Here is an 8907-nt window from a genome sequence, read left to right on the forward strand (position 1 = left end):
CTTTGATTAAATAATTCCAATTGAGCCTGTTATTTGACAATCTCAGATCATCACTGACTTCAGACATGCAACAATAGCAACCAAAGTGTGTGGGGTACTTTCCAGGTAAAGATGGAACAAAGTCCTCACTCTGATGATGATTTTATAAGCTAAGGACCTAATCCTGAAAATCCTTACATATGCAAGCAGTCCTATGTATTTAATTAATTTAGTTTTTCATGTATTCCTTTTCATGTGTAGACAACTGTTCCATAATTCTCATTGCAGTACAGTAGTTAAAACGCAACAACTCGTAGCTCCAAAATAGAAACAAACATTGATGAAATGGATGGCCAGGACTATGCAGTTTCCTATATTTATCCCAAGATAACAATAGTAGTAATGACAATTTTATCTACATCTGGACAGCAGTTCTGATTAAGGATTACTCACATTCATAAAGGATTGGATCCTAAAAGGACAATGGAAACTCAATGGGATACGAAAGAAGCAAATGCAAAGGAGAGTTGGGGAGTAGAGGGGAGAACAAGATATAATCCAAGCAAGGATCTGGCCTCTGTATGTTCACCACAAGGGTAAGCACTAGTAGCAATTTTTACCATGAAATGCTTTTATTCAGGATCCAAAAGGCATCCATTGGTGTATTAGATTTAGCAGTTTCTAGTGGAGTTACATTCAATGGCAACCAGCCACAGAGCTGTCATACCCTACCCTGTCACCCCATGTTTTCTCATCATGAAACTAACTCAAATTGTAAAGTGCAATATTTGTAGTGGGAAAGCTATAGATAATGTATGTTAATGATATACAGAACTTGGGCAATGTGTGCATGATGCTGATGCTGAATGTGAGGGAAAGATAGAGCAGCCACATGAATAAGGAAATGTGTAATGTGAACAGAAACGTTCAGAGCAGGAGGAATAAAAGACTTCTGCAGTCGTGTAAAAATAATGTATGGCTTCACTGAGAAATATGTGTATTACATCATTTTGAAATTAATACTTCATAGCCACTTTTTCCATGAAAAAGCCTTCATTTGTAAAAAATAGCAATTATGGTATGCAAAGCTTTCAGAATTGATGTCAACATGGATGAGTGCAGGTTTAAAAAGAAAGTTTGTTAGACAGAACCTCATCTGCTATAAATTGGTGTAGCTCCATTGAAGTAATTGGAGGTGTATACAGTAGCTGAAGACCTGGCTTTATAGCTCACCAAGGGCCAGATTCTGCATTCATTGTTTATGTTAAACTCCCGCTGATGTCAATATAGGTTTTAGGCATACAAAGAATGGTATATTTGGTAGGCCCCAAATAAATTTGACTGATTTAGCATTCAGGAAAGAAATAGCCTTGTAGTTAAACATGCTAGGAATTTTTTTCTTATACATGTCACATGAGTACTTAGAAATTATTTTGAAAAGCAAAGAATCTTATTTGTTTCTTAATTTAATTTGCAGGAAGATAGATCTCCTCTGAATATTCAAAATCTGGATAAAATTTGTCTGGCGAGAAATCAATGAACTGTGGGTAGATGAGCTAGAGATGATGATGTTATTGTACATTTGATCAGTTAAGCAGGTAATTTGACATTTTGCCAAGATGAATATTTGGCTGTAAGATGGAGAGGATAAAAATGATCAAGGACTCTATTAGTTGTGAGAATTCAGTTTGCACAAAAACAGAGGTGCTCTCTTTTGGTCTGAGGTTGAAGAATGCAAACAGCCAACTTTTTGGTACAGTCTCCTATTTGCAGAAGTTTTAAATTTGATTGTTACTGAAAAAACTTCAAATTCATTTTCACATTCTGTTATTAATATGCTGTGTACCGTGTTGAAGACTATTTTAGCACTCTATAAATAATAACAAAATAAATTAAAATTTATTAAGTTCACTAAATTCACTACTTATATAACTACATATGTGTAGTAGTGAATTTGGTACACTTTAAATTTTTGATGCATCACAAATATTTTATAAACATAGTACATAGCATTTACCTACTGTTTTATGTTTCTAAAGTGCAGTAGAAATATTACCTAAACCTCACAACATGTAAGTAGGTAACTATTTTGGAGCTAAATTCCATGGGAGTCTTCTTTCCATTGACTTCTATGGGCTTTTGATTATGTCATTATCCCCCTTTTGTTACTGCTGAAGCTGACACGCAATTTGCCTAATTTAAGCCTCACTGTTTTGGTTTCTATGTAACTCTATTGATGTGACTATATTGATTTATGCCAATGTGAATTAAGAAGATTAAGTAATTTAGGCCCAATTCAAAGCCACTCTCATAGATTTCGATGGACTTTGGATCAGGCCCTACTAGAACCACACAGTGAATTATTAGACAGAAGCAACATTAAAACCATGGTTACCGATCAGTAAGGAGGTACAGCATAAACTCGCTTCTTGGATTAACTGATGTTGCAAAAGCCTGATTGCTTGCAACTCTCTCATCACTGTGTCATCACTTAGTAAACCTAATCATGTGAGCATGTTAGTCAAATCTGACACCACGATTAGCTACAAAACGCTCCCTGTAGCAGGCATTTCCTCTAAATATACAGCAAAAACATAGAAGTCAGCTGACACATGATTGGCTTTTTCTTTTACTCCTTGCTGAAATACAAAACATAATTTGTATAAAAGACATGTCAAAAAACAAAACATTGCAAAAGCTTTCATCACAATCGTCAGGGTATGTCTGTGGTCCCAATCATCATAGTATCTATCTGAGCACCTCACAAATATGAATTAATTTCATAGGGATAGGGAAGTATTATTATCCAATGTTACAAATCGCAAACTGGTGCACAGAGATGAAGAGCAATCTTGCCAACCCCAAGTGGTAAAAAATCATGAATTAGGCCCCAAAATAATGAGATTTTTTAAAAAAAATACACGTTGGCTTATTTTTTATTTGCCTTTTGATGTTTGAGCCTTTAGATTACGTATAGGTCATGTCTCCAAGCTTTTCTCCACAACCATAAGAGCTAGAAACAATATACTTCTTTAAAAATGAGACTGAGATTCTCATCTCTTGCCTCCAGGAGCCGGGGCTTTAAGAAAATCACCAAATTGTACAAGACTTACAATAATGTTGTAAGAATTGGCAACACTAATTAAAACCTTCATCACCATGGTTGTTTCTTTGCCTCTGATCCTCTTCTAAAGTGGCTTTTTAAAAAATCCCTGATTATCTGCTAGTAGTTTGGGACTCCTTGGATCTGAGATGTCTCCTCAAATCTTTTGTTCCAATTGCTGCATCAACTTAGCATGGTGAAATATTCAGTATTGCATGAAGACCATATTTGTTTCCATCTCTTAATTGACAGTTGAACCCATCCTTACAATATTCAGATGCGGATCTGGATGAGGATGCAGTTTGAGGCTTGACAGCAGCAAATAAACCACAAACTGTTCTCAAGATATTTTTTTTGCTCCCCAAATGCAAGTTTACTGCCCTCTTGATAGTAGATGACTTTTAATAGCTGTTTCTGAGTTATTTCTGCCATCTTCATCTGAAGCATCACAATGGTAGCTTTCCCCTTCCCTCCTCCCCCGCAATTTTGATCACATCTGAAGAAAAACTAGGAACTAGACACGCTTTTCAGTTTTGAAATGGAGCTGGAACCTATAATACATTTTTGAGTATATGGGACCAAAATCTCTGCTGGTGTACTTCAACTAACTTCAGGTGAGTTACATCAGCAAAAATACGACCCTGAGGTTATAGTCTGATGCAGATTTAAAAATTGAACATAATTTAGAATATCAATATTATACCTAATTTCACCAAAGTAAAAATGGGCACAAAGAAAATTAACCTATAAAATAATTGCTTGACACAATTGAGTTACTTATGTAACATTTTCATATAATTGTAATCTATATATATACATTTTACATCTTCTTACACTTAAATTATTATTAACAAAATCATAAAAATTATAGACCGTTTAAATTAGATTTATCTACAAAAGAGGCTATGATAAGAAATTATAAAATAATCAGATTTTACCAAAACAAAAGCAAACAAACAAGCAGGTAACCTGTATAACCTGGGAAATACAGAGCTAAAGTGAAGTACTGATAATGTGAGGTTAGAGGGGGGAAAAGCAAGCAAATATTAAACCAGACTCTTCAAACTTGTGTTGTGCTAACCAGAATTAGATGCTTAATTAATGGAGAAAATACCAATGAAAATCTAATAGGATTAAATATTTTTGCACATCAGTCTTACAAAACAACATTCACTGCCAAATTTGGCAGGGATCCCCTTCATATCATCTAGGGATTGTCTCAAATTTGAATAAATGCAAGAGGATGTCTATGATATATCCTGCCAATTCCTATTATATTGGTGTTTTTAGGAAATGTTCTTATTTACTGACATTAAACAAAGGTAGATACCAAGTCAGAATCATAGAATATCAGGGTTGGAAGGGACCTCAGGAGGTCATCTAGTCCAACCCCCTGCTCAAAGCAGGACCAATCTCCAACTAAATCATCCCAGCCAGGGCTTTGTCAAGCCTGACCTTAAAAACCTCTAAGGAAGGAGATTCCATCCTTGGTGCTTCAGCCAATAAATGAATTTTGTCACTCAGGTGCACCCCTTACTCATACTGATCCTTACTAATAAGGAGATTTCAGTGGAAATATGCTGATTTACACCAGCTGAGGGTCTGGTGCCATAATAGCAGAGCTGAGGCAATCTAGGTTATGAGCGATAACACACATATTTGGCCAGATCCTCAGTTGTTGTAAATGGGCACAGCTCCATTGACTTTAGTTGAGCTAATCCCATTTATATTTGTTGAGAATCTGGCCCATTCTACTTATAATATATGATTCTTTCTTTTTCAGTTCAACCCCCCTTTGCCAGTGTAACTGTTTGTGCAAGTCAATGTTACTCAGAGTAAGGATTGCAGAACAGGGGTACAAAATCTAATATGCAGAACCATAGTTGACAAGAACTAAGAGAAATGGAATGACTTACCATCAGCAATAGATTAATACCTGTATTATATGAAGAATGATGGACCAACTGGGATCAAACTGATACCAAAAAAATGATATATTTTTGTAATAACAATAAACACACTGAGTAAAACTCGTAATCTAGTTTGTCTCAGCTTTGTTGTATTCCCTTATATTGCATAACTAACATCTGTTTTACCTACTAATGGAAGAAAATAAGTTGTACTCTCAACAGGTGTTTAACTTTATTAAAATCATTAGCAACTAAAGTACAGTCTACTGCTTTGCACACAGATAGGCTAATTAACTTTCTCTTCTGGATTAATATGTCTATGGGCAAGTAAATAGGCAGCTGTCCAATGTACTCCATCATGAGAATGTCTCTTTCTTTATTTCAGAAAGGCAAATACTGGTTCAAACAAGGATGCATTTTTATGTCAAGGATTTGTCATTTCATCTTTTCAGTGCATCATATTATTATGCTGCATCATTCAGCACAGAGCATTATTCTACATGTTATATTGAGTGATGCACTGAAATGACAAAGTGCTAATCCCCACTAAAATTTTAAAAGACATACAGCTATTTTCATCAGGGGAAGCTGCTGCGTGTTCATTTATAGTCTTTACCAGCTGAGGCAAGGTTGCAACCATATCTTCCAAAGCTATCATGCATTATAAAAGAACAGTCTTCCAATTAGTTCAATTTCCAGTAGAAGGAGCTGGATGAAAAATTATTTGATCATAAGGCAAGGGCCAATCAGGCTTCTTTTAAAGTGGCAATATGTTATTTAAATTAAAAGGTACAATTTTCTTATTATTTGGGGATGGTAACAATAAGTAGTTTATGTTCAGTGGGCACCATTAAATCCCTTTAAATCTAAATAAAGGAGGAGATTTTCCACCTACATATCTACCGCTTCTGCATGAAGGGAGATTCAGCTCCCCCATGTCACTGTCTGCTCAACCCCAGGCTTAGGGAGGGTGATGCACTGGTCCAAGGATTAGCACAGGGAAAGGGTAGTCTAGGTGAGGAATCAGTGGCTGGGGGCTAGGAGAATACAGATTGGCGTCTTGGGAATTATCTGTTCCCCAACCCACCTGGTGGTGATCACTCTTTTAAAAGGGGGTTGGCCTCTGGGGTCAGCAGCAGAAAGGGGGAGTCCATATCAGCATAGCTTCAGTGAAGCTAGACTGCCAGAGAGTGGGGCAAACTATTGAGGACACTGAGCCAGTCCAAAAGCCTAGTGGGGAGAAATTGTCTCCAGTAAATTGTACTCCATTTTGCTAGCTTTGAATTAGTAAGAAGAAATTGTAGCCTTGAATTAGTAAGACAAAATTGTTCTGAGTTTCTTCTTTGCTGATTGTGTTAATGATTGTTCTTAGGACAGAAGTTTTATGGCTGTCATTATTGCCTTATTTGCTGTTTGGTGTGAGAGTGAAGAATGTATGGTATACTGATTAACTGAGAAGAGACAGCTGGGCCGGATGGTCAAGAGAGGAGTGGAAGAGTCGAGAGGCACCAACTTTATTATCAGAATCACCCAGATGGCAGATTGACGACCCTAAAGCAAAGGCCTACACCCCAGGGACAAAATAAGGAGTTGAACCAGAGGGATGAGAGAAGTAAAAGCTGTGGATCCTCCTGGTAACAACTCAAAATAATGCTGATTAAGAACAACCTTGAATAACTTGTGATTGACAGCTCTGGTGTGACACAGCAAAGTCCATAGGCTTGTATGGGAACTTATTACTATAAAAGAAGGGTGTATTGCCATGGGACTTTAGGTTCGTTCTGCATCAACACTGGAGCTTCGAACGCGTTCGACAGAGACCCAGCTCCCCTCCCCCATGTGCAGTTTCAGCTGGCCACTGCAACTGACCGAGCAACACTAAGGACTGGTAATTATAAGATCCAGCTGCAGAACCTTTTGGTGTGTGTGTGTGTGAATGGAAGCATATGCTGATTTTAATGCTTAAATTGTACTCTCAATAAACGCAGCATATCCACTTTAAAAAGATTCTATGTGCATCTTATAAACTTAACAGCCTCCCATAGATGGTAACGGACTCCTGTGAATCCATCCCGCTTAATAAGGTTTGGGGCCAGGTTGCAAATGAACGCTGAGCTTTGCCATCCTCCTCAACAAGATGATTTCTTCCCTGTTTTTCTTTCCTTGTCAAAAAACATAATCTGGCCTTTGATATTTTCTGTCCTATGGAACTTGCCAATATTATGTTATTTGCTGTACTTAGGATGGGAATACTGAAAATGCCAGGATACGTTTCACTAGGTGAATGGTAAATGTCAAGATTTTAATGGCACTTTTTCTTCCATTGTGAGGTGAAAATAATAAAAGTCACCTTAAAGAATATACATGTATCTCCAGTACAATTCAATGAGTCATTCCAATGGCAGATATCTACAGTGCAGCACAACGAACGTTCTACTACTGTCAGGGCTATAGCCTATCTATTGAAGGCAAATTGACTTACTTGGAGTAATTTACATTTTTATTTACTTACTTTGTAAAAACCTATATTTGTATATGTTTTATTGGCTTGCTTATGAGGCTGAATAGAACCTTTTAGCATGAGTAGATCCACTGAAGTCAATAGGTTTGTTTGTGGACCAAGTAATTACTCAGTGAGTAAGGGCACTACAGTCTGGTCCATAATAGGAAATACCAATAGAAATGAAAGAACATTTCAAAATGGCACAATTGTTTTAAGGCGCATCAACTGTTCTTTATAAGGCAACATGAAAAAACAAACAAACTAAACAACCCAACCTAAAAACCACCTGACTCATTGGAATAAAAAAGACAAGCAGACTCTAAAATAAAAATGTCATTTTCACACTAAACCATTAACAATAATATGTGTCTGTCATTAAAGATGAAAAACAGAGACTGTAAGCCACATTTTATTTTGATTTTAGAAATATGGAGTCCCAGCACCCAATACATGAACATGGTTACAGAGGTCATCAGTCTACTGAGACCCACAGCAAGAAAGAGATTGTGATTAAAAGCAGCACCTAGAAACAGAGCAGATAAGCAGCATGGAGGGACTCAGAGTACAGGGACTGCTAGATTTTCAGACAAAAAACTTTGTACAGCAGTGGAAGAAAGAACAGAGTCTGTACACGGAACTGACATGGGCTATAAAGATGAGGAAATGAAGGTAAAGCTTTTTCACCATCTCACTGGGGGAAAAGATGAGAAGTGGATGAGACAACTGTTGCCAAGAATAATGCCCCACAATTATGGAACTTTTCACAAAGGTGTTTGATGAGTACCATGTCCCCAGACAGAATGAAACTATAGTGAGAAACTGATTTTGTACCCAAAACCAGGAAGCAGAAGAGGGAATATAGTTACATTATATTAATATTAAGTAATTCTAAAACTCTCCTGATGTATCACTATGGAAATTGTTAAGAGAAACATTTATAGTGATAAAAGCCCTGTGTACTACTGTCACTATGTTTTTTTGACAATTGGTATCTACTTTCTATGGTGATTAAGACCTTAGAAACACCATAATATATAATCTAGATATAGATTATATAAACAAGTAGAGACAGACAGAATGGAAAGAGTCCTTAGCAGTGCCATTCTGGAAGCAGAAAGAGATCTCCAAGTTCACAGCATGGAAGAAAACAATTTTTCAATGTGAAAAAAAATGGAGAGTGAACTACTCTCCAGTGCCTATAGCTACTTGTGGAATTAGCTCCATGTGGGCAGAATCTGCTTTGCACAGAGCTCTAATTAAGTCAATGGGGCTCTATGCTTGTGTAGAGCTCTGCCCACACAGAACTCATTGCAGGATCAGGGCCTCTGATTTGTCTCTCCAAGTTAGGACTGAGTGCATGAGCAGTACTATGTGGAAAAGCTTGTGATTATGCTTGCACTTCTTAAACAGTG

General features: G+C 36.9%; 1 long non-coding RNA gene across 1 annotated transcript; it reads left to right on the forward strand.

Annotated features, from left to right (window-relative positions):
- The first annotated feature begins 1485 nt into the window (after window positions 1–1485).
- Window positions 1486–8425, forward strand: LOC122461766. The gene is made up of 3 exons (XR_006283931.1): window positions 1486–1577; window positions 6365–6880; window positions 7920–8425. It is a non-coding gene; the product is annotated as an uncharacterized LOC122461766 (long non-coding RNA).
- The last annotated feature ends 482 nt before the right edge of the window (window positions 8426–8907 follow it).

This window comes from Chelonia mydas, chromosome 9, assembly GCF_015237465.2.
Source record: "Chelonia mydas isolate rCheMyd1 chromosome 9, rCheMyd1.pri.v2, whole genome shotgun sequence".
NCBI lineage: Eukaryota > Metazoa > Chordata > Testudines > Cheloniidae > Chelonia > Chelonia mydas.